The 23,132-nt window shown below is 47.3% G+C and overlaps 1 protein-coding gene across 3 annotated transcripts in view; it reads right to left on the bottom strand.

Moving 5' to 3' along the window:
- The window catches only part of SLC39A11 (solute carrier family 39 member 11), a 376,154-nt gene that overhangs the window by 351,764 nt on the left and 1,258 nt on the right, over window positions 1-23,132 (bottom strand). The gene's annotated exons all lie outside the window — the stretch shown is intronic.

Below are 23,132 nucleotides of genomic sequence, written 5' to 3'. Positions count from 1 at the left end.
TTCCATTTCCTCCTCCAAGGGATCTTCCCGACCCAGGGATGGAACCCAGGTCTCCTGCATTGCAGGTAGATTCTTTATTACTAGCGCCATCTGGGAAGCCCTTACCATTATTATAATATGAGATATTCCTGGGCCTTTACATAAATGCTGACATTTACTTAAGAGAAGTGATTCCAAGGGACCAAGAATTGGTAGAAGTAATTTCAGGGCCGACAGACAAGTTTTAGGGCACTCATGCCCCTGCGATCAGAGAAGCTGCCTGCAGGGCGGTTGCCATTTTTCCCTCCAGGGGATCTTCCTGACCCAGGGATCAAACCCACATCCCCTGCCCGGCAGGCAGATTCGTTACCACTACACCACCTGGGAAGCCATTGATGCTATAATTCTGCCCAAATAAGCCATCATGTTTCTACTCTACAAGGAAGTATTCTCCACTTTATGAACAATCTCTTTCTACGATAATTTGCTCTCAGGTTCTTTTCTTTGCTCCAAAGGAGGGGACACATATTTTCATTTAAATGTTAATGCAATTTTAGTTTCAAATTTTAATTTCAGCCTCCACTCGACATATAATTATGAAGACAGATCTGTGGGATGGTAGGAAAGAATAAAAAGTGATGCACTGCTTTGATTTTAGGGTATCTGAGCATTTGGGTTATGCAAGCTACTATTTAACCTTCTATTCACATGGGTAGCAAAGAGCTGATTAAATCTAAGTGGGTGTAACGAGAAAGGCATCAGCAGAGGTGACAGGACACTGGGGCCTGTGTTGATTGATGTCGGCTCGTCTTTCAGTAACACAGAGAGTTGAGTAAGACTGCACGTGGGGCTGGAACTTTGGTGAAGTTCATGTCACAACTTGGAACAGTCTAGGAGGATGCAGGACATGGGAGGATGGAAGGATGCTGTGTTTCTTTCTTTTACTTGCTTTTCTGAAGAAGAAGGGGCTTCCCGGGAGGCTCAGCCGTAAAGAATCCGCTTTCGAGGCAGGAGACCCGCCTGCAGTGCAGCAGAAGCGGGGAAGATCCCCTGCAGGAGGAAATGGAAACCCACTGCAGTATTCTTGCCTGGAGAATCCCAGAGACAGAGGAGGCTGGCGGGCTCGCAAAAGAGTCAAACATGACTTAGCGACTAAACCACCACCACCACCATGAAGAAGAAAACTGGAGGAGCCATGCTCCATTGGTTGTGACTGCTCAGCAGTCCCAAGATGAATGTGTAGCTGGTCTTGAGTAATCACGTGTGATTTTATTGCATGCATTTAAAACTTTTATTTTATTGAAATATAGTTGATTTACAATGTTGTGCTAATTTCTGCCGTACAGCAAACTGTGACTCAGTTATACGCATTCTTTTTCCTATTCTTTTACATTTATGGTTTACCTCAGGATATTGGCTCCAGTTCCCCGTGCTATGCAGCAGGATCTTCTGCTTATCCATTCTATATATAATAGTTTATTGCATGCATTTTTCTGTAACAACTTTTCTGACCATTTCAACTTTAAAAAAAAAATTTTTTTTGGTTATTTATTTCTTTTGGCACCTGGACAAGGACCTGAACCCTGGGCCCTCAGCCAACTGTTTCATCTTATAATCATACTTCTTTTTGTATTTGCATAAACTTATTTATCTCTCATAAATGGTAGGCAGAGAAGAAAATGTAGCCTGGTTGCTGAGACTTCCAGAGTTGGCAATGACCTGGAGTCTGCTTAAACAAATTCATCCTCTCTTTCAAGACAAAATCTAGCTATTGAAGTGCTTGGCTCCAGCTGCCCTAAATAGGGGCTCCATGCTGGGAAAAGTGCACAGCCTGGTCATTGACAGGAGTAGCAAGTGGATGACTGTCAAGACAGATGTATGTAATCAGCCCCGACAAGGGCTTCCCTGATAGCTCAGTTGGTAAAGAATCCGCCTGCAATGCAGGAGACCCCAGTTAGATTCCTGGGTCGGGAAGATCCACTGGAGAAGGGATAGGCTACCCACTCCGGTACTCTTGGGCTTCCTTTGTGGCTCAGCTGGTAAAGAATCCACCTGCAATGTAGGAGACCTGGGTTTGATCCCTGGGTTGGGAAGATCCCTGGAGAAAGGCAAGGCTACCCACTCCAGTATTCTGGCCTGGAGAATTCCATGGACTATACAGTCCATGGGGTTGCAGACTCAGACATGCCTGAGTGACTTTCACTTTCAATCTGCCCCAGATGGGGCTATTCAATCAAGATGGCCAAGTTTCAATGAAAAACAGAAAGAAACTTTGGCCTTGTTGGGAAAAAACATGGCAGGAAAACCATCAAAAGGTTCCACATGTTTCTTCCCTGGTGGTCCAGTGGTTAAGAAGTCACCTTGCACCGCAGGGGATGCAGGTTTGATCCCTGCCTGGGGAACGAAGATCCCAACTCCACGGAGCAACTAAGCCCGAGACACAACTACTGAGCCTGTGCATCACTAGAGAGTCCATGAGAGTCCATGTGCCACAAGGGAAGATGCCTCATGACGCAATGAAGATTCCACGTGCCAGGTAAATATTTTTATTTTTAAAAGGCTCCCTATGTGATGGGGAAGGTCTGATGCGTGTCTCTGAAACGCTCATCATCACACAAATCACACTATTTGGCAGACCAAGCATTCAAGCTTATCAGTTCAGTTCAGTCACTCAGTCATGTTCGACTCTTTATGACCCCATGGACTGCAGCACACCAGGCTTCCCTGTCCATCACCAACTCCCAGAGCTTACTTAAACTCATGTCCATCGAGTCAGTGATGCCATCCAACCATCTCATCCTCTGTTATCCCCTTCTCCTCCTGCCTTCAATCTTCATCAGGGTCTTTTCCAATGAGTCAGTTCTTCACATCAGGTGGCCAAAGTATTGGAGTTTCAGCTTTAGCATCAGTCCTTCCAATGTATATTCGGGACTGACTTCCTTTAGGATGGACTGGTTGGATCTCCTTGCAGGCCAAGGGACTCTCAAGAGACTTCTCCAACACCACAGTTCAAAAGCAGCAATTCTTCCGTGCTCAGCTTTCTTTATAGTCCAACTCTCACATCCATACATGACCACTGGAAAAACCATAGCCTTGAATAGATGGACCTTTGTTGGTAAAATAATGTCTCTGCCTTTTAATATGTTGTCTAGGTTGGTCATAACTTTTCTTCCAAGGAGCAAGAGTCTTTTAATTTCATGGCTGCAGTCATCATCTATAGTGATTTTGGAGCCCCCCAAAATAAAGTCTGTCACTGTTTCCACTGTTTCCCCATCTATCTGCCCTGAAGTGATGGGACCAGATGCCATGATTTTAGTTTTGTGAATGTTGAGCTTTAAGCCAACTTTTTCACTCCCCTCTTTCACTTTCATCAAGAGGCTCTTTAGTTCTTCACTTTCTGCCATAAAGGTGGTGTCACCTGCATATCTGAGGTTATTGATATTTCTCCTGGTAATCTTGATTCCAGCTTGTGCTTCATCCAGCCCAGCATTTCTTATGATGTACTCTGCATAGAAGTTAAATAAGCAGGGTGACAATATACAGCCTTGATGTACTCCTTTCCCTATTTGGAACCAGTCTGTTGTTCCATGTCCAGTTCTAACTGTTGCTTCTTGACCTGCATACAGATTTCTCAAGAGGCAGATCAAGTGGTCTGGTATTCCCATCTCTTTAAGAATTTTCCAGAGTTTGTTGTCTACACAGTCAAAGACTTTGGCATAGTCAATAAAGCAGAAGTAGATTTTTTTCTGGAACTCTCTTGCTTTTTCAATGATCCAGCAGATGTTGGCAATTTGGTCTCTTGTTCCTCTGCCTTTTCTAAATCCAGCTTGAACATGTGGAAGTTCATGGTTCACATATTGTTGAAGCCTGGCTTGGAGAATTTTGAGCATTACTTTACTAGGGTGTGAGATGAGTGCAATTGTGCGGTAGTTTGAGCATTCTTTGGCATTGCCTTTCTTTGGGATTGGAATGAATACTGACCTTTTCCAGTCCTATGGCCACTGCTGAGTTTTCCAAATTTGCTGGCATATTGAGTACAGCATTTTCACAACATTATCTTTTAGGATTTGAAATAATTCAGCTGGAATTCCATCACCTCCACTAGCTTTGTTCGTAGTGATGCTTCCTAAGGCCCACTTGACTTCACATTCCAGGATGTCAAACTTATAAGTAATAGCTTATAATCAGCCACTTTTCTAATCTCTATTTTTTTGTCAGATTCAAATATACAGAATTTCCTATCAAATGTTCTACCAAAGCAAACCTTCCCCTAAGTGGAAGGTTTTGGTTCTAATATGTGAATTTCTAGGAAAATTCCCATAGGCAGAGCCTCTAATATTTTTCCTAGAAGCTCATCTAGAAAGTAGGCATCAGGGACCGTATTCTACTTACAGCTGAAAAGAGTGTGTAGCTGTTACTGGAGTCAGCAGACCCTCAGGGCTGAGAATAACACCTCAAGGCTTCACACCCCTCCCCACTCCCACCGCCAGTTCCATCGACTGACTGCCCTTCGGCTTCAAGTCCGTGGTGACTAAACACAGGCTGGCGCCTGGTTTTCTCCTGTAGATATGTCAGGTTACATACGTCTGGACTACGCTTAAAAACAGAGGTGAGGCTTCCCTGGTGGCCCAGTGGTGGAGAGTGTGCCTGCCAGTGCAGGAGACACAGGTTCAGTCCCTGATCTGAGAAGATCCCACATGCCATGGGCGCCTAGAAGCCCACAGGCTACAACTCCCGAGCCTGTGCTCTGGAGCCCGGAAGCCGCAACTACTGAGCCCATGCGCCCTAGAGCCCTCGCTCTGCAACAAGAGAAGGCACTGCAATGAGAAGCTTGCTCGCATCAACTAGAGAAGAGCCCAAGCAGCAACAAGGACCCGGCAGAGCCAAAAACAAGTAAATAATAAAATTATTTTTTTAAGACCTTTAAAAAAAAAAAAAAAGCTAATTATTAACTGAGATTTAGCCAAGCTGAACAGAAAACATTATCAGTTCTCCTAAGACGAAAAGTGAGTAAAATATCATTAAACAAAATGCTGCAACTTGATGACTGGGCTCCGTCTGCTCCCAGGACAAAGATTTTCAGCATGAGAGCTGATGACACAGAGCCTCGACTTCAGGTGGGTGGGGAGAAAGAGGCTCTGTTTCATCTCTCTCTGCTCTCCTGGTGTCACTGAAGGACCAGCCCTGGGGGAGGAAAAGACCTCTTTCTGAGGACGCATGTCTGGTCCAGAGGGGGAGGATTTGTGTCCAGATCCTGTAAGGACTGGAAGAAGAAGAGGGTTGTCCTGGTTAAAGATAAAATCGCCCCATCCTTTCAGAGAAGCCTGTCCAGGCATGGGATGCAAGGCCCACTTAAAAAGAAATCCAGAATGACTTCCTAGGCTTTACCCACACCAGTTACTCAGTGATCGCAGCCTCCAATCGCTTAAGCAATAGAGAAGGTCCCTTGGCTGCGAAGAGAAATAGAGGGGTGTGCTGTGATTTACCAAATAAGACTGCGGTAGTTTGCATGCAGGAGACGCAGTGGTCCCAAGTCCTTACAAGGAATAGATTACAAGGTAGCCAGCACAGGGGTCCTGAGAGAAGACGGCTAGTCTCAAAAGAGGACTAAGGGCTTCCCTCATAGCTCGGTCAGTAAAGAATCTGCCTGCAATGCGGGAAACCTGGGTTCGATTCCTGGGTTGGGAAGGTCCCCTGGAGAAGGAAATGGCAACCCACTCCTGTATTCTTGCCTGGAGAACCCCATGGATAGAGGAGCCTGTTCGGATACAGTTCACGGGGTTGCAAGAGTCGGACACAACTGAGCAACTAAACCACCACCACTTCCCTGGTAGTCCAGTGATTAAGATCCGAGCTTCCACTGCAGGGGGCATGGGTTCGAGCCCTGGTGGGGGAACTAAGATCTTGCATGTTTCCTGGCATGGCCAAAAACAGGAAGGTCGGCCACCAGCTCTGCAGGACTACCTACAGATGCACCAGTACCCCAAAAGGCAGCAACACCCTCTGGGACAGTATCCCACCTCTGGTCTGGAAGGTGGCTGGGTATCAGTTTCTTCAAGGCTCCCTGTCCCCCAGGCCAGGGAACATGGTCCATTCCTGAGAAGCCAGATCTTTTTTTCTCATGAGTGTTCTTTTTTAACAAGAACCCCAAATGGTTCTTACATAACACAATGAAAGCTTAGCTGTTTTCTTATCCTTTACCAGCATCCACTTCTCCAGCGAAATGGACCATCTTCTAAGGCTCTTAAGTTCAAGGACTTCCCTGATCCAGTGGTTAAAACTCCACACTTGCAGTGTAAGGGTGTGGGTTTGATCCCTGGTTGGGGAACTAAGATCCCGCATGCCACGTGACGCTGCCTAAATCAGTAAGACTCTCAAGTTCAGCTCAACTGGTACCTTCGCTGCCCTGAGTTTGCTCAGACACATACAGACCACACCCCCGAGCCAGGGCATGCACACGGGATGCCGGTGCACGTGAAGAACACGTTCACATGTGTGCATGTGACATGAATGCACACACACAGGAAGTGGACGTGTAACACACTCGCGTGCACACATGGCACAACCTCTGCATCTCTGGGGCAAGATCTCAGATTCGGAGAATCGCCAAGGCTTTCAACCGAGGAAGAGAACTAGAACCTGACTAACTCCTCTGAAGTCTAAGGATGTTGAGTCATCTCTTTCTCGATGGGGAAGGAGGACATTGGGCCGGCAGTAACTTTTCATCCAGAGGATTCTGTGCCAGGCCACAGACTGCACACCAAGCCCCAGCCAACTGTCCCTGCAACAACACTTTAAGTTTAAAAAAAAGAAAAGGCAAAAGGGTGTGGACAATTCACTACAAATCACTCCCACCAGTCAACCACCCTAAAGCAGATCCTGCTCATACAATACTTTTGCATAAGAAACACATGACAACTGCTTTGCAGAAAAATCACTCCAAATAATTTTTTTTTAATTGATCCTTACTGAGGACAGTGTTTCAATAGACATTCCCCACCCCCACCCCCCACGACGGCTCAAGCGGTAAAGAATCCACCTACAGTGCAGGAGACACAGGAGATGTGGGTTCAATCCCTGGGTCAGAAAGATCCCCTAGAGGAGGAAACGGTAGCCCACTCCAGTATTCTTGCCTGGGAAAACTGCACAAACAGAGGAGCCTGGTGGGCTACAGTCCATGGGGTCACAAACAGTTGGAGGTGACAGAGCACACACACGCACATCAACCAAAACCACCACCACCCCGCCCACCGTGCCAGCTTCCTAATATAAATCTGAGCGAAACTGAGATGCTCGGCCACCAAGAGAATGAATCACAGTTCTCTTTCTCAACCATGAACGCACCTCCACAAAAGCATGTCTTCAAGATAAAAGAAGTCCTCCCTTCACCCACTGTTCCACCCCGTCCATTTTCACAGCTCGAGACACCTGCATCAGCCCATCCTGTGCATTTGTGCATTTTCTTTTTTGGCCGGGGGAGGGGGTGGAAGGGAGGGGCATGCAGCGTGTGGGATCTTACTTCCCTGACCAGGAATCAAACCCACCCCCTCCACTGGAAGCATGGGATCTTAACTGGAAGCATGGGACCGCCAGGGAAGCCCCTCATCCCATGCTTCTAAAGACCAGCCAGTATGTGACGGAGAAGAGCATCTTTTTAGAGCCTTCCTTGATGAACTGAGTGGCTCAAATGGTAAAAAGTCTGCCTGTAATGCAGGAGACCTGCATTCGATCCCTTGGTCAGGAAGATCCCTGGAGGAAGGCATGTCAACCCACTTCAGTATTCTTGCCTGGAGAACTCCATGGACAGAGGAGCCTGGTGGGCTATAGTCCACGGGGTCATAGAGAGTCAGATGTGACTGAGCAACTTTCACTCTCTTTCAGTATGTGATGGGGAACAGCATGTTCTTAGAGCCTTGCTTGAACAGGAGTCTCCAGGGCTCATTCTCAAGATGATTTAGAGTTAGCTTAGTTCCAGCTGCACTGCCACTTTAAAGTCTAGACACTTCTAGAGCAAAGGCTCAGACTGGATTAAGACTCAATTTGGCTTCCACTTACAATGCTTTCTTTTTTTTTTTTTTTTTTAAGATTAGTCTCCTACTTCCAATAGTTCCCAGAGTAATCGAAGTTCATGAAAAAGATAATGGAGACGTCAAATTTCTGACTAAAACAGAGAACGAGGAAGTTGATGACAGAGGCTTGTCCCAGGAAGACCAGAACTGGCCTGAACAGAAGGACGTGGTGGGGAGAGCTGGAGGGTTTTCTCCATATGTCGGTAGAGTCACTGTAATAATGAAGGACGATCCGAAATTCAAGCATGCTGTTTTGGCTGTAATGGGTGCATATGTGTTACTATTTGTAAATCCTAAAATGAAAAACAGTTCCTGGGACCAGATTGAAGAAAGTTCTGTTGAAAAAGAGAGAAAGTCATCTATTTAAAACGTTCCACTTTCTGTAGAGAACGAAACAATGTGGAGATGTCTTTGCCTTGTTTGAATAAATGATTCATCAGCTAAAAGAATAAAACAAAACAGTCTCCCAAATAGCTCTCCCAAGTGGATGGTGCTGTATTATTCATTACAGCTCCTCTGGGAGGTGACAGACCTCAGCTGTTTCACGGTCTTTCCCTCCTGTACCCTCACACGACCCCCTCTGCTTGCTCCCGGCGTTTCAGGTGGCACCGGTCACATCCTCAGGCATGCCGTGTGGCGCAGGGACTGTCTTTGCAACAAGGAAACCCCATTCCTCCTCGATCATAGACGTGACAGCTCTAGTCCAGAGTCATCCTGAGACCTGAGATCCTTTGCTGCAGTGCTTACACCGAGAAGCACCTCTCCTCCAGCAACAAAATACGAAGAAACTGTGTGGGACTAAAAACAACTGCGTGTATGCACAGGTGGGGCAAAATTATGGACCAAAGATAGGAAAAGACCCAAAAAAAATCCCTGCTGTCACTTCTGAAGAGCCAGGAGCAAACAGTGGGTGTCAAGAGCAAAAGCAAGGGAACGTGTCCTGCGCACACAGCGGGGTGGGCACACCCCAAAGCCACCCCTCCAGCCTGACGCCCTGAACACACCCCCTACCCTCACCCCATATAAGGAACAAGCTAGCTTTGGGGAATAAGCAAGGGGCCCTGTGCAGGGGCCCCAATAGAGCCTTGTCTGAATTTGCTGTCTGGTTTATGATCAATTTCTATTGATTAAGGAGGCCAAGAACCCTTGTGGGTATCAGCCTCGCTCATGCCTCTTCTCCATCTCTCCAGCCTTCCTATCTTGGTGTTGTCTCAGACAGAAGCAGTTTATTAACAGCTCGTGGAGTAGGAGGAAAAGGTTTCCAGTTAGAACAACCTGCTAAGGACCATGTGTTTGGAGGAGGAAATCAGCCAGGTCCAGCCCCACAGGGCCGCCACTCTCCCCAGCTGATCCCGAGGAAAAGGAACGATTCAACTCCCCACGATGATCTGAAAGCCTTTTCCCCAGGAAGGGTCTCCATCAAGTTTCCAAGAGCCGAGAACCGTCTCACTAAGAGCAGAGTGCGGAGTGAGTGGTGCTTTCAGAGCTCGCTGAAGACGGTCTAGTGTGAGGTGTGTTCCTCATAGTCATCCTCACTCCTTGTTCCAGAGTCACTCTATCCAGCCTTCTCCAGCTGTCACGCACCATAAACAACAGTGGGTTTTTATAAACAGCAGATCAATCATCATCAGAGGAGACTGAAGGCTCTTCACACTCGCTCTCGAATGCATTTCGCCCTCCTCGTCTGCTGTTTTGAGTGGTCCCGGCATCGTTCCTGGCTCCCCCTTTCTGAAGGTGCTGGAGGTAATGGGAGGCTTCGGGCTCCTTTCCATCCCCATCTGTGAAGGCTTAAAGGAGTTTTCTTTCTCCTTCCATGCTCTACCCATACCAGGAAACCTGGGACACCCAGAAAACGCCTCCAGCAACCTCGAAGGTAAAAAGGGTTTTAACTATGTGCTGTGTTGGGTGTTTTTTTTTTTTTTTTTTTCGCCTTTTCATAGTGTTCATGGGGTTCTCAGGGCAAGGATATTGAAGTGGTTTGTCATTCCCTTCTCCAGTGGACCACATTTTGTCAGAACTCTCACCATGCGGTCCATCTTGGGTGGCCTTACACGGCATGGCTCACTGAGTTAGACAAGGCTGTGATCCAAGTGATCAGTTCGGTTAGTTTTCTCTAATTGTGATTTCCATTCTGTCTGCCCTCTGATGGAGAAGGATAAGAGGCTTGTGGCAGCTTCCTGATGGGAAGAACTGGCTGTGGAGGAATCTGGGTCTTGCTCTGATGGGGTGGGGCCATGCTCAGTAAATCTTTTAATCCAATTTTCTGTTGATGGGTGGGGCTGTGTTCCCTCCCTGTAGTTTGGCCTGAGGCCAGACTATGGTAGGGGTAATGGCAACCTCCTTCAAAAGGACTTTTGCATGCACTGTTGTATTCAGTGCCCCTGACCCCACGGCAGGCCACTGTGGACCCACGCCTCCGCCAGAGACTCCTGGACACCCACAGGCATGTCTGGCTCAGTCTCTTGTGAAGTCACTGCTCCTTTCTCTGGGGTCCTGGTGTGCACAAGGCTTTGTTTGTGCCCTCCAAGAGTCTGTTTCCCCAGTCCTGTGGAAGTTCTGTAATCAAATCCCACTGGCCTCCAAAGTCAAATTCCCGGGGGGTTCTCAGTCCCTTTGCCCCATCCCCAGGTTGGGAAATCTGTTGTGGGTCCTAAAACTTTCAAAACAGTGCAAGAACTTCTTTATAATATGTGGAGAATAGGTGTGTGCTGAAGCCAGAAATTGTTACTACTATCATGGTATCTTGGTATATTTTTGCTAATATGTCATTCCTATGTGCTCAGGATTTAGACGAAATAGCTAATGTTGCTTATGTTTTCAAATAAGCTGCACCAGCCTTTGTAATTGTGTGAGCTTCTGTCAAATGAATTTACTTCAATCTTCACTGTTATAATTGATGGTATATACTAGAAACCAAGAAGTAAACTTTTTTTTTTTTAGTGACTTTATTTATTTTTGCAAGTGTACTATTTCAGAAACCACCTCCACAAGAAATCACACTCTCAGTGAAGGAACACAGGGCGAAGTCTGTTCATGAGGCCAGCCATGTGGACTCAGCTCGGTTCCTGCCTACTTCTGAAAAAGATCCCACAGATTCAGGAGAATGAACCAGAGTTCTAGCTAACACAACCCACCTAAAATGGGGAACTGGAAACTTTAGAATTTTACAATTTGTCTTAGAACTCCCAGCCCAGTGAAAAGCATTCAAGACGTTCTCTAGATGTCTTAGCCATTATTTGCCTGATAGCAAAAGAAAAAAGAAAAAAAAATCAGGGCTTAAAAACAGACAACCAGGTCTTCCTTGGCGGTCCAGTGGTTGGGACTTATCCTTCCAGTGCAGGGGGTGTGGGTTCGATCCCTGGTCAGGGAGCTAAGACCCCACATGCCTCAGGGGCCAAAAAACCAGAACACAAACAACAGAAGCAATATTGTAACAAATTCAATAAAGACTTTTAAAATGGTCCACTTCAAAAAAAAAAAAATCTTTTAAAAAGTCCCATTTAGTACAATGACTTTTTAACAGCCCCATCTGATTTCTTCCAGATTTTGTAAAATAGTTTAAGTAGCATGACAAAGTCACGGTAAAGCAGACGACCAAAGGGATGCTCTAAGAATGTCATAAAGACATGTCAGATTTGCCAGTACCAGACTGATGACAGAGAAATGTCAAGAGTTTTGAAATCAGGTTAAAGAAAATGACTTTCTATCATCTTCTCATCATGTCTTTCACTCAAAATCAAAACATTACAAAAATTTCCAGGTGCTTAAAACAGTCTTATATATGAGTTAGACTGTTAAAATCAGAAAAGGAAATTAGCTAACTTTTGGAGGGCTCACGATGCACTGCCTTTTGGAGTCCTGTTCTAAGCACTTTATATTCACCACTGTATTCAATTGCCACAAGAGCTCTATGAAGTAGGCCCAACTGTTACCCCCATTCTACAGATGAGGATACCGAGGCAGAGCAGACTTACATCCCTCGCCCAGAACCCGATTTGTTAACCACGCCACTGCACTTTGACTTATGGGAGGTGTGACCTGGAGCTCGTGACATTCCCAAACCCCTGCTTTCCTGTCTGCAAAACTGGGATCGCACTACCTACGAGACAGAGCTGTATAAAGACTGGCTGAAAGGAGATAGTGCAGATAATTTATCACATTACCAGGTACGGAGGGGTGTCCAATAAACGTGAAATTCCCCTCGCCTTTCCTCGCAGCAAGAAAAGACCAGAAACTTCTGGGTCATTAAACCACCGAACATTTTCCAGAGTGGCTAATATTAAACCACGGCTTCTGATCCTGCCATTAGAAAAACTCAGCTGGCCCTGACATAACTGACTGCATGATGCAAAATAAAGCAAGTCCAGCACAGAAAAGTAAGTGGATTATGCACTGCCCAGCAAGGCGCTAAACGATTTCTGTCCACACAGTGTTCTTGCCTAGAGGGCTTTCCTGCTCTGCTAAGCCTCAACCTGTCTGCACCCGAACAGACAGGGGATACGAGGTCTCCTCCTCCTAAACAGGGGCTCGTGTTGTCCAGGTGTTGCAGAAACTTTGGGCGCACGGCGTGTTCTAAATGCTGAGCTGTTCGTCCTTCCCCCAGGGTGACATGGGGGCTGGGCTGGGGCCTGGTGCTAACGGGGCGGGGGAGTCACGTCGCTAATCCGGGCTCTATAACCATCTGCATGGCACACAGTCCAGCTGGAAACAGATGGCACACTCCGAGGGGCTTAACTAAAACGAATGTAATGGAAGGAGCTGCACACGCAGGGATGGGGCGGGGGAGAGAGCTGGATGAGGAGCCCGGAGTCCAGGCAAACGTGGAAGACAGTCACCAGCCCGAGCACTGAAACGGGGGAGGCTGGGAGAGCCCCTGAGAGCTGACGCCACGGGGGAGGCGGGACCAGGAGCTGTGCCTGCGATGTCATTCGCCCACAGGCAGAATCCTATTACACCCCTTTGCTCCTCCCCTAAGACAGGCTGGGACCTGGGACCCTTTGCTATAAGACTTACACCCGGACACAGATTTCCTCGAGCAACAAAATACAAAGAAACGACAGCAGACTAAAAATAACTGCATGCGTGCAATTGGGGCAAAATTATGAACAACGAGATACAAAAAGACCAAAAACCCAACTGCCACTTTTGAAGAGCCCAGGGCAAAACCAGGGTACCGCGCATGCCCCCTGCACACTGCACCACAGGGAGGTGAGCAAACCACCTGAGCTACCCTCCACTGGACCCCCGGACCCACCCCTACCCTTACCTCATGCCTCACCAAGGTGCCGAAGGGCATAACAAGGGGCCCTGGGGGCCTTCCGGAGTTAAAAGCACTCTCTAAATTCTAGGAGGATAGGGACTTCCCTGGTGGTCCAGTGGCTAAGACTCCACACTCCCAATACAGGGGGCCTGGGTTCAATCCCTGGTCAGGGAAACTAGATCCCATGTGCCACAACCAAGAGTTTGAAAGCTGCAACTAGAAGTCCCACAGGCTGCAATGAAGATGGAAGATCCCACGTGGCACAGCCAAATAAATAAATATATTTTTTTAAATATATTTTTTAAAATTAGCAAATTCTAAGAGGATAAACTGGATTTTCAGAAAATAACCCCTGGACAGCTCGGGAGCAGCAAACAGGATGCAGGATTAGAGCTCTACCCGCTCACACAGGATGCCAGTTGGTCAACACCCAGAGATTCTGCTTTGGGCAGACAACGCGCCTCTTTTGCAAGACATAAACTCCTCGGCACGGCCTTTCAAATTCAAATGTCAAGTAGTACACACTTCCACGATCCGCGCCTGTACCAAAAGCCTATCAAAAGAAGATTCAATACGTTTTAGCCAAGTGCTGGCATTCTCCCCCAGACTCTATTTGCAGACACTCAAAGAGCAAATTTTCCCAAGTCTTAAGAACTCAGGGTCTTTGACCACCCAGCCTCAGGCCAAGCAGGTTTTTGTCTCTGATTTACCTGGTAGAGCTTAAAATACAACAGAAGCAAACAAAGTCCACAGTCCAGGAGAGACAAGGCTTCCGGCAAGCACGCCTCCTGAAACGGCAGTTTGCTCGGCGTTCTGATTTCCCCGCCGGCGTCTTTGAACTCTTCGTGCTCTAAGTCCTCATTAACTGACACGTGAGTCCCAGGATAAGACAGGGTCCTGCCAATGGTTCATCCCCAGGAAAGGGAGACTTGACAACTGCTTCCTCCCAAGTTACTTCTCCAATTATGCTGTATCCAAGAGGAAACCCCTTCTTTCATCATTACAGTCAAATATTCTCAGGTGGCAGCTATGGGTGCCTGGGGGCCACATACTTCTCTAAGCAAGGTGAGGGCAAACTGAAGCTGCTCAGTCGTATCCGACTCTCTGCGACCGCATGGACTATAGCCTGCCAGGCTTCTCCGTCCGTGGGATTTCCCACGCAAGAATACTGGTGAGGGCAGGATTACTGAAATAACGTGTTGTTGTTGTTCGGTTGCTAAGTCACGCCTGACTCTTTTGCGACCCCATGGACTGTGGCCCACCGGGCTCCTCTGTCCATGGGATTTCCCAGGCAAGAATCCTAGGGTGAGTTGTCATTTCCTTCTGAAGAGGATCTTCCCGATCCAGGGAGCAAACCGGCCTCTCCTGCACTGCAGGCAGATTCTCAACTGCTGAGCCACTGTAATAAAAAAGCTTCTCTTACAGATGTGTCCTTCAGTTGAAAACATTCAACCACACTGGAAGGGACCACCTTCCCTTGAACTTATCCTGACCCTCAGGATTGCTGTCCTAGAGTACACAGCCCAGAAGCAACGGGGAAAGGAATAAGAAGGTGAAAATGACCACAAGACTCTTCTCATTTCATAAGTAACATTTAAAAGCCCAAAGAATTCACATATTCTGGGGGTAAGGGGAGGCCTGAGCAGATTACGAATGAATTCAACATTTTTGCAATTGGAGTAATGAATCTAACCATTTCCTTTCTTTCATAGGAATTCTAAGATAAGGTATATTTTGAATGTTTATAGACTCGTCAGCATACTAATAAATTACTACAAAGTTAAATTATTTTTCACACATTCAACAAATCGTGAGTGTCTGCTGTGTGTCAGACACAGTACCGTGTGTAGTGGTCTAGAAGCTGAGAATTTGATAAGACAAAAGACAGATCAGATCTCTGCTCCAAGTTGAAGGGGAGACACGCGACAAACAGATGCATAAATAAATGAACATGTATCACAACACAGCAACAAACAAATTATGATAAATGGGATACATAGACAGTAAAGAGCGATGCTAAGGTCGTGGACCCCAGAGCCAGACAGCCTGGTTTATATCAGCTCTGCCACTTCCTCAATCATTTGGGGGAAATTATATAATCTCTCTTGGCCCCAACTTCCCCTTCAATAAAGTAGAGATAAGAACAGGATCTAGTTTAGGGGGTTTTCTGTGAGAATTGAATAAGGCAGTTCATGAGGCACTGTTTCTAACAGTGGCTGACATATAAAAAGTCCTTTATAAATGCTAACGCTTCCTACTTTAAGTTGGGGTGACCCAGGCAGTCTTCTCAGAGGAGGTGACCCCACGTGAAGATCTGATAAAACAAACAGACAGAGTGAAAGCCTCAGAGAGGGGTGAGTCAAGCCTTCTTTATGACACAGAAAGGACGCCAGTGAGGCTGGACTGGCACGAGAGGGAAGAGCGGGCTGAGGTGCGCCAGTCACGCAGGGTCCGGAAGGCCTCTGCTAGGAGCTGGAACTTGCCCAGAAAGGGAGAAGCCCCAGGAGGGTTGAAGCAGGGGACACCCAGGCCTGGGTCACACTTTTGAAAGATGCAGCTGCTTTCAGAACGAAGACAGTTACTAAGGGGACAGGAGTAGAAACAGGGGGAGCTAGAAGGTGATCCGAAGGACTTCCCTAGTGGTCTGATGGTTATGACTCACGCTTCCAGTGCAGGGGGCGTGGGTTCAATCCCAGGTGTGGGAACTAAGCTCCCACCAACAAAAGAGAAAGCAATCTAAGTGGCTCAGATGAGAAACTGATGACTTGGTCTCTGGTAGTAACAGTGGAAATGGAAAAGGCCAGGGATATACCCTGCATCAGGGATTAGCAAATTATGGGCCAACACTGGCCCCCGGCTTGCTTCTGTAAATGACGTGTTCTTGGAACACAGCCATGCCCATTCACTTACCTACTGTCTACTGCTGACTTCCTGCTACCGTGGCCTTGCTGAACAGTTCTTACAGAGATCTCAGCGCCTGCAAAGCCCATTAACTCTCTGACTTCATAGCCAAAGTTCGTCAACCCCTATTTTGGAGGAAGAGTCTACAGGATTGGAAAATGGATTGGGTGTGGACAGAGAGAAGCATGGAGGATTATTCCTGGGGTTTGGGCATGAATAACTCAGTGGTGCCATTTTCTGAGATAGGGTTGGCTCGGAGCAGAGAATAGGAAGGGTGGCTGGAAGAGAATGATTACTTGGACATAATGGATTTGAGATGTCTCTTAGGCACCCAAGTGAAGAGTCTAAGGAGGCAGCTAGATGCATCATCCAGGAGCCCTGGGCTGAAGGAACAAATGCAGGAGTTATCTGCAAACAGCTTTCCCCTTCTCTACACTTGCACCGCCATCGTAATTCCCACCTGAACCCTTGGGGTGACCCTCTGAGTCTTTAGGGCCTGGGCAGGATGGAGTCACCTAGTCAGGCACTGCAGACTGAGGAGGGACCAGCGCTAAGGCCTGAGCCTGGACCCCTCCAACGTTACGAAGTCACGCAAAGCAAGAAGAGCCAGCAAAAGAGATTAAGAAGAAGTGCCTAGTGATGGAAGAGGCTGTCTTGACAGCAGTCAAAAGGCCACTGTGTGTAACAGGCTCTAGGTTCACCCACCTCAACAGAACTGACTCAAATGCATTCCTTTTTATGGTTGAGTAATATTCTGTTGTATATATGCAAAACTTCTTTATCCATTCATCTGTCGATGAACATCTAGGTTGCTTCCATGTTCTAGCTATTGTAAATAGTGCTGCAAAATTTGCTGTATGATGCAGGGAGCTCAAACCCAGCACTGTGGGACAACCTAGAGGAGAGGGATGGGGAGGGAGGTGGAAGGGAGGTTCAAGAGGGAGGGGACATATGTGTACCTATGGCTGATTTATGTTGACGTACGGCAGCCACTAACACAATATTGTAAAGCAATTATCCTCCAATTTAAAAAAAAGGCAACTGTGTCAATAAGGGGTGGGTCAGCCATGCTGAAGGCTGCGGAAAGGTCCAGAAATGGACTGAGTGCTGAGACTGAGACTCACAAGATGGGGAGGGCGGTCTTTCAGTGGACGCAACGGTAATGCAAGGAGTCCTAAGGGATGGAGTTTTCAGTGGACGCAACGGTAATGCAAGGAGTCCTAAGGGATGGAGTTTTCAGTGGACGCAACGGTAATGCAAGGAGTCCTAAGGGATGGAGGTGGAGAAGAGAACTGGGGGCGTCTTGTAGAGACAGCAATTACCAAAGGTCAAAACGTTTCATTGTGATGGGGGGAGAGGTGGGCGCGCTGGAAGGAGCCTGGAAGACAAAGGAGCATTTTTATAAGACGGGAGACGCTAGGGAGTATTTTTGACATGATGGAAACCATCCCGCTGAGAAGGAGAAAATTATGGAGGAGAGAGAAGAGAGTGAGCTCCTTGAGAGGTGGGAGGGGTGAGATCCAGAGTTGAATTTAGGGGACTTAACTTGAGGACCTTCCTGATTACTTTCGTCTTCTCCATACAAGTGAGAAAGCTCATCAGCCAGAGTGGAACAGTGGAGCAAGGAAGAGAGTGCAGGACGCTTCAAGTGAGACAGACTTAGAGAACGAACTTATGGTTGCTGGGGAGGAGCGGGGAAGAATGTGGGGAAGGGATAGTTAGGGAGTCTGGGATAGACATGTGCACACTGCTATATTTAAAATGGATAAGGGTGGGGAGGGAGGTGAGGAGGGATTCAGGACGGGGGGACACACATCTGTGGCTGATTCATGTTGGCTGATGCATAGCAAAAACCATCACAGTATTGTAAAGTAATTATCCTCCAATTAAAATAAATAAACTTTAAAAAGCAAATAAATAAAAAATTAAATGGAGACCCAACAAGGACCTACTGTACGGCACAGGGAACTCTGCTCAATGTTATGGGGCAACCTGGGTGGGAGGGGAGTTTGCGGGAGAATGGATACATGTATGTATGGCTGTGTCCCTTCGCTGCCCACCTGAAACTCACAACATTGTTAACGGTCCTTACCCCAATACAAAATTAAAAGTTTAAAAAGAGAAATGAGAGATTGTTACAGGATCATTGACTGTTCATCAAATATCTCTTCGATCCTCCATTACATCAACAGAGCTAGTTAACATAGCAGGCGCTCAAATACACACTAATTAAGGGTCCAAACTAATGTTTGAAGTGGGATTTTTGATATCTCCTTTTCTAGTGAAGGTGTTGAGTTCGTGGGCAGTCCAGACGTCCAGGCTGTCTTCATCAAATGTGATGCCTGCCTGGCTATTTGTTGAAGGCAGGGTCTCCGGTATCTGCAAACAGTTAAGTCAAATAACCATCCCTCCCACGACAAATGTCACCTCCAGTTGACACAGGCTGATAAACATTGACACAGAGATGTTAAGACGACTGTGGGAGGCATTCTTACCCTACTAGAATGTCAGCCAAGGGCAAACACCCAATGTCTCCATCACCGCAGGAAGTGGTTCGTGACTGGATCTTCTGTCCCGCCCCAGACACTCCTGTGATCAACACAATCGATCCTTTATCAGAACAAATTTCCCTTTCTTTTCTTTGCTATCTGTTCATTTGCTGTCAGATGCCTCTCCTTTTTTCCTTTTCCCTTCTTGCTTTCTCCTTTTCCATTTCTCCTAGCTTTGTTGTTAAAAACAGAGACAGGGACTTTCCTGGTGGTGCACCGGTTAGGAATGCACCATGCACTGCGGGGGACTCGGGTTCGATCCCTGGTCAGGCAACGAGGATCCCATTGCCACTGGGCAAGTAAGCCCACACACCACAACCAGTGAGCCCACGTGCCACAGCTAAGACCTGAGCGGCCTAAAGAAATAAATGTTTTTTTTTAAAAACAGAAACAGTATTATAACAAATTCAGTAAAGACTTTGGTCCACATCAAAAAAATCTTAAAAAAAAGAAGAGGGGCTGAAATGAGGCATTGAAGTGGGTGTGATACAGGTCAGAACCGTCTTACTGCTTTTGGTATTTCAGCTATCAGGTGACTGATGACAGAAGCCCCTTCTGCCTTTCCCAGCGTGGCCTTTGGGCAGACACTTGGTGTCTATGCGACATATAGGTAGGACGCTATTCACTCATTTTGCATATATTTATTGAATCCTTTCATCAGGGAGCCAAGGTCCAGACGCGAGACCACACAATGCATAAATGAAGGAGAACATGTGGGATCTGCAAAAATCTGTTTTTAAAAACCCTTCTATTTTAGGCATGATGCTGGCTGGCTTGCTATATTTCTATTTAAAAGGAAGGAGAAACCTGCCTCCTCAATGTTCTGAGTGAGATAAGAGTGCTGACGGGCCCAGAGAAAGGGAAAATGTCAGAACATGTTCCCGGTTTTCAAAGACAGCCCTCCAGCACGCAGACAACTGGGCCCCCGGGCATGGCCGCCCCGGGGTCACTGGCTCCCGCATCACTGGAGCCCACTCCAGCCTGGGGCCTGCACCTGCCTGAACCTGCAGACCCTCACTGCTGGGCAAAGGGCAGGAGGCGGTGCCAGTGCTATCTGAATTTTGCTTCGGAATTGTCTGGTTCTTCTGGCTTTTGATGTTCTGAATTTTTCTTTGAAGCTAGTAATGTGACAAAGATCAAGGACCACAGAGTCAGACTAACTGAGATCTGAAGACTGACTTGACCTCCGACTGCCTGTGTCATCTCGGACAGGTGCCTCGCTGCTGATGAAACCCTGTTTTACAATCAGGTGAGTGGAAGACGAGCTATGCTGTAGAAGTACTGTGAGAATTAAACATAAGACATGCCAAGTGCTGAAGCGGGGCTTGAAATGACAGCTATTATAATCGGCAGAATGCTAGGTTTGATTTCAGGAGCCCAGGGTGATCTAAACGTCATCTCTTGAACTTAAAACACTGGATGCTTAAAATTCTACCCCAGAAGATTTAAGGAGAAAGGAGGAAAATTTGTCATCAGGAGTTGCCACACTATGCCTGCCAATGCAGGGGTCACGGGTTTGATCCCAGGTCTGGGAAGATTCCGCATGCCATGGAGCAAAAAGGCATCTGCACCACAACTATTGAGCCCATGCTCCACAATAAGAGAAGCCGCTGCAGTGGGAAACCACACGCCGCAAAGAGCAGCCTCCACTCGACCCAACTAGGGCAAGCCCGTGCGCACGCGCAGCAACAAAGACCCAAAGACCCAGGGCAACCAAAAATAAATAAATGTATTTTTTAAGTTAACAACAAGAAAAAAAGGGTTGCCACAAGATACGCATACACACATGCAGTCATCTGTAAATAAAAATTAAAAGATGGCAAAATACTGAGTGAAGTAAGTCAGACAGAGAAGCTGAAATATCATAGGATGTCCCTTATATGTGCAATATAAAATGAAATGATACAAATAAATTTATTTAGAATACAGAAACAGACTCATAGACTTAGAGAATGAACTTATGGTTGGGGGAGGAGGCTGGGGGAAGGGATAGTTAGGGAATTGGGGATGGACATGTACACACTGCTATATTTAAAATAGATGACCTACCGTATAGCAGAGGGAACTCTGCTCAGTGTTATGGAGCAGCGTGGATGGGAGGGGAGTTTGGGGGAGAATGGATACGCATCTATGTATGGCTGAGTCACTCAGCTACGCACCCGAAACTATCACAGCATTGTTAATCGGCTCTATTCTAGTATAAAACAGTAAGTTTTTTTAAAAAAAAGATGGCAATAAAATAAGGAGGAACCTTCTACTTGTGTGCTTCCTCGAAGAAGAAAAAAAAAGACTCTTTCACATCTCAGCCCTGGCTCCCAGCCCAGTGCCTTGCCCAGCTGCTGGAGCTGAACTCCCTGCCCACATCCTGGTTTTGTTAGAGCCACGAAGCAAGAAGCGGAGGAAGAAGAAAGCCTCACTGCCACATCCATGCAGAGGGGCTGGGAAAGGGGCCGTGGAGAGGGAAGAGTCCGACACACAGTTCCCGCAGCCCCCGGAGGCCCCCGGCGCCCAGGCGAGAAGCCGGTGTGCTGACAGCCTCTGTTGGGTGCTCGGATCCGCAAGCAGAAGGGCAACAGTGGCATCTTCAGGGCAGCCGGGGGAACTTGGCTGGGGAGGCAGAGAGCAGGCGCAAAAAGCCCCGCACGACGGCAGCCTGCTGACACTCTGCTGCGATGCCAGCCTGCCCTTTCTCTACCTGAAATGACAGCTGTGTGGCCAGGGCAAGCCCCCCACCCGACACGAACCCTGAGGCCCCCACACCCAAGTTGACTGCTGACATTCCTCCCGCTTGCTGTTCCAAAGATGCCAGCCAAATTTTCATTCGTGGAGCCAGAAACTCAGGGGGTATAGGTCAGTTGGAGTCTCTAGGGCAAGCAACTGAAAGTGTTTTGATTTTGAAATATATCAATAAGATACTGGACTGCCCATAAAACCCCTGGGGAAGCTGGGGAACCCTGCTCAGCAAAGAGACAAGAACCAAGGAAAGTGAACCCTCAGAATCTAGTCGAAACACAAGATACTGGGGAGGTCACCCCTGGCTGTCACTGGCAGCTGGATGCTACAGCTGGATTCAGTGTCTCTGCTGCCCCTGGAGAGTGGATGTTTGTAGGGGTCACCTCTGTCACTGCCAAAATGAAGTCTCCCTGCTCCTTGACATCACTAGCTCTCCATCTAAAGTCCTAGGAGGGTTGTGTCTGATCGGCGGATCCCAGCTCAGCTGTGAGTGGAACAGAGAGATATTGCCATCAGCGGTGATTCTCAAACACAGAAGAGAGATCCTGCGGGCGAGGGGAAGCCAAGCAGCAGCAAGTGTCCCTACCTAATGGGGTTGCAGTAGCAGCAAAGAGCAGACCTGCCACCAGGAAGCGTTTTGAGTTTGTGGGAAGTTGCGAGAGAAGGTAGAAAAGGAATTCAGGATTCTAGGTGTACGTGCTTGTTCTGTCTCTGATTAACTATGTGGCAGGAATAAATAAGCTTCACTGGGGGTTTTGTCAGACATAGAATAATTATTCCTACCTCCTTTCCAGGGCTGAAGTGTACATGGGATCATGTTGTGGATGGACTTTTGACGGTTACACCAAGTAAATCCATTCTGGGTTTAAAGCCTCTCTGGGTCCCAGGTTACCCACCTGTCAAATTCCCTAGGTTGCAGGGCTATGGTGAGGTAAACTAGAGTACTATTTCTATGCAGTTGCTAAGTGGTGTCCCGATTCTTTGCGACCCCATAGACTGTAGCCTGCCAGGCTCCCCTGTCCGTGAGATTCTCCAGGCAAGAATACTAGAGTGGGTTGCCATTTCCTCCTCCAGGAAGAGTACTATAAATGAATGGTTCAATTGACAGATTGAATTTTTTTGATGCCTGGGATTTGTCTCAAAATCATGGGGATGGTGGGAGGGAGAGGATGTGGGGTTGGGGCATTCATGAGGCTGAGGCTAACCATGACTGAGCAACCATAAGACCCAGCTGGTGGACACACCGTATCATTCTCTCTGCTTTAATGTGCATAGGAAATCTCCAATAATGATTTGTTTTTGTAAATGAAGGGTCTTGGAAACACTCAGAAGAAAGAAGCCATACTCCCCAAGTTTCATTATGAGTCAGGCGTCCCCCCACCCCAGCCCTCCTCCCAGGCATCGTTTTCTCAGGCATTTGAGTCTTTTGCTCACTGCCCACTACTCTCCTGGCCGCACTGGCGCCAGTGTAAGGTTCTACCAGGGGAAACATCTTTGATGGTACAACGCTGGTTTGAAACCAAACACAAAAACCCGAAAGAAATAACCAACAATAGAAAACCAGAGCAACGAGCGCGCACACATCCCTGCGCGCACACACTCCTGCGCTCCGGCCGCGTTCCGAGCATCTGTGAAGTTACT

Source organism: Bos indicus x Bos taurus, chromosome 19, assembly GCF_003369695.1.
Source record: "Bos indicus x Bos taurus breed Angus x Brahman F1 hybrid chromosome 19, Bos_hybrid_MaternalHap_v2.0, whole genome shotgun sequence".
Classification (NCBI taxonomy): Eukaryota; Metazoa; Chordata; class Mammalia; order Artiodactyla; family Bovidae; genus Bos; species Bos indicus x Bos taurus.
This window is presented reverse-complemented; position numbering and strand designations above follow the sequence as displayed.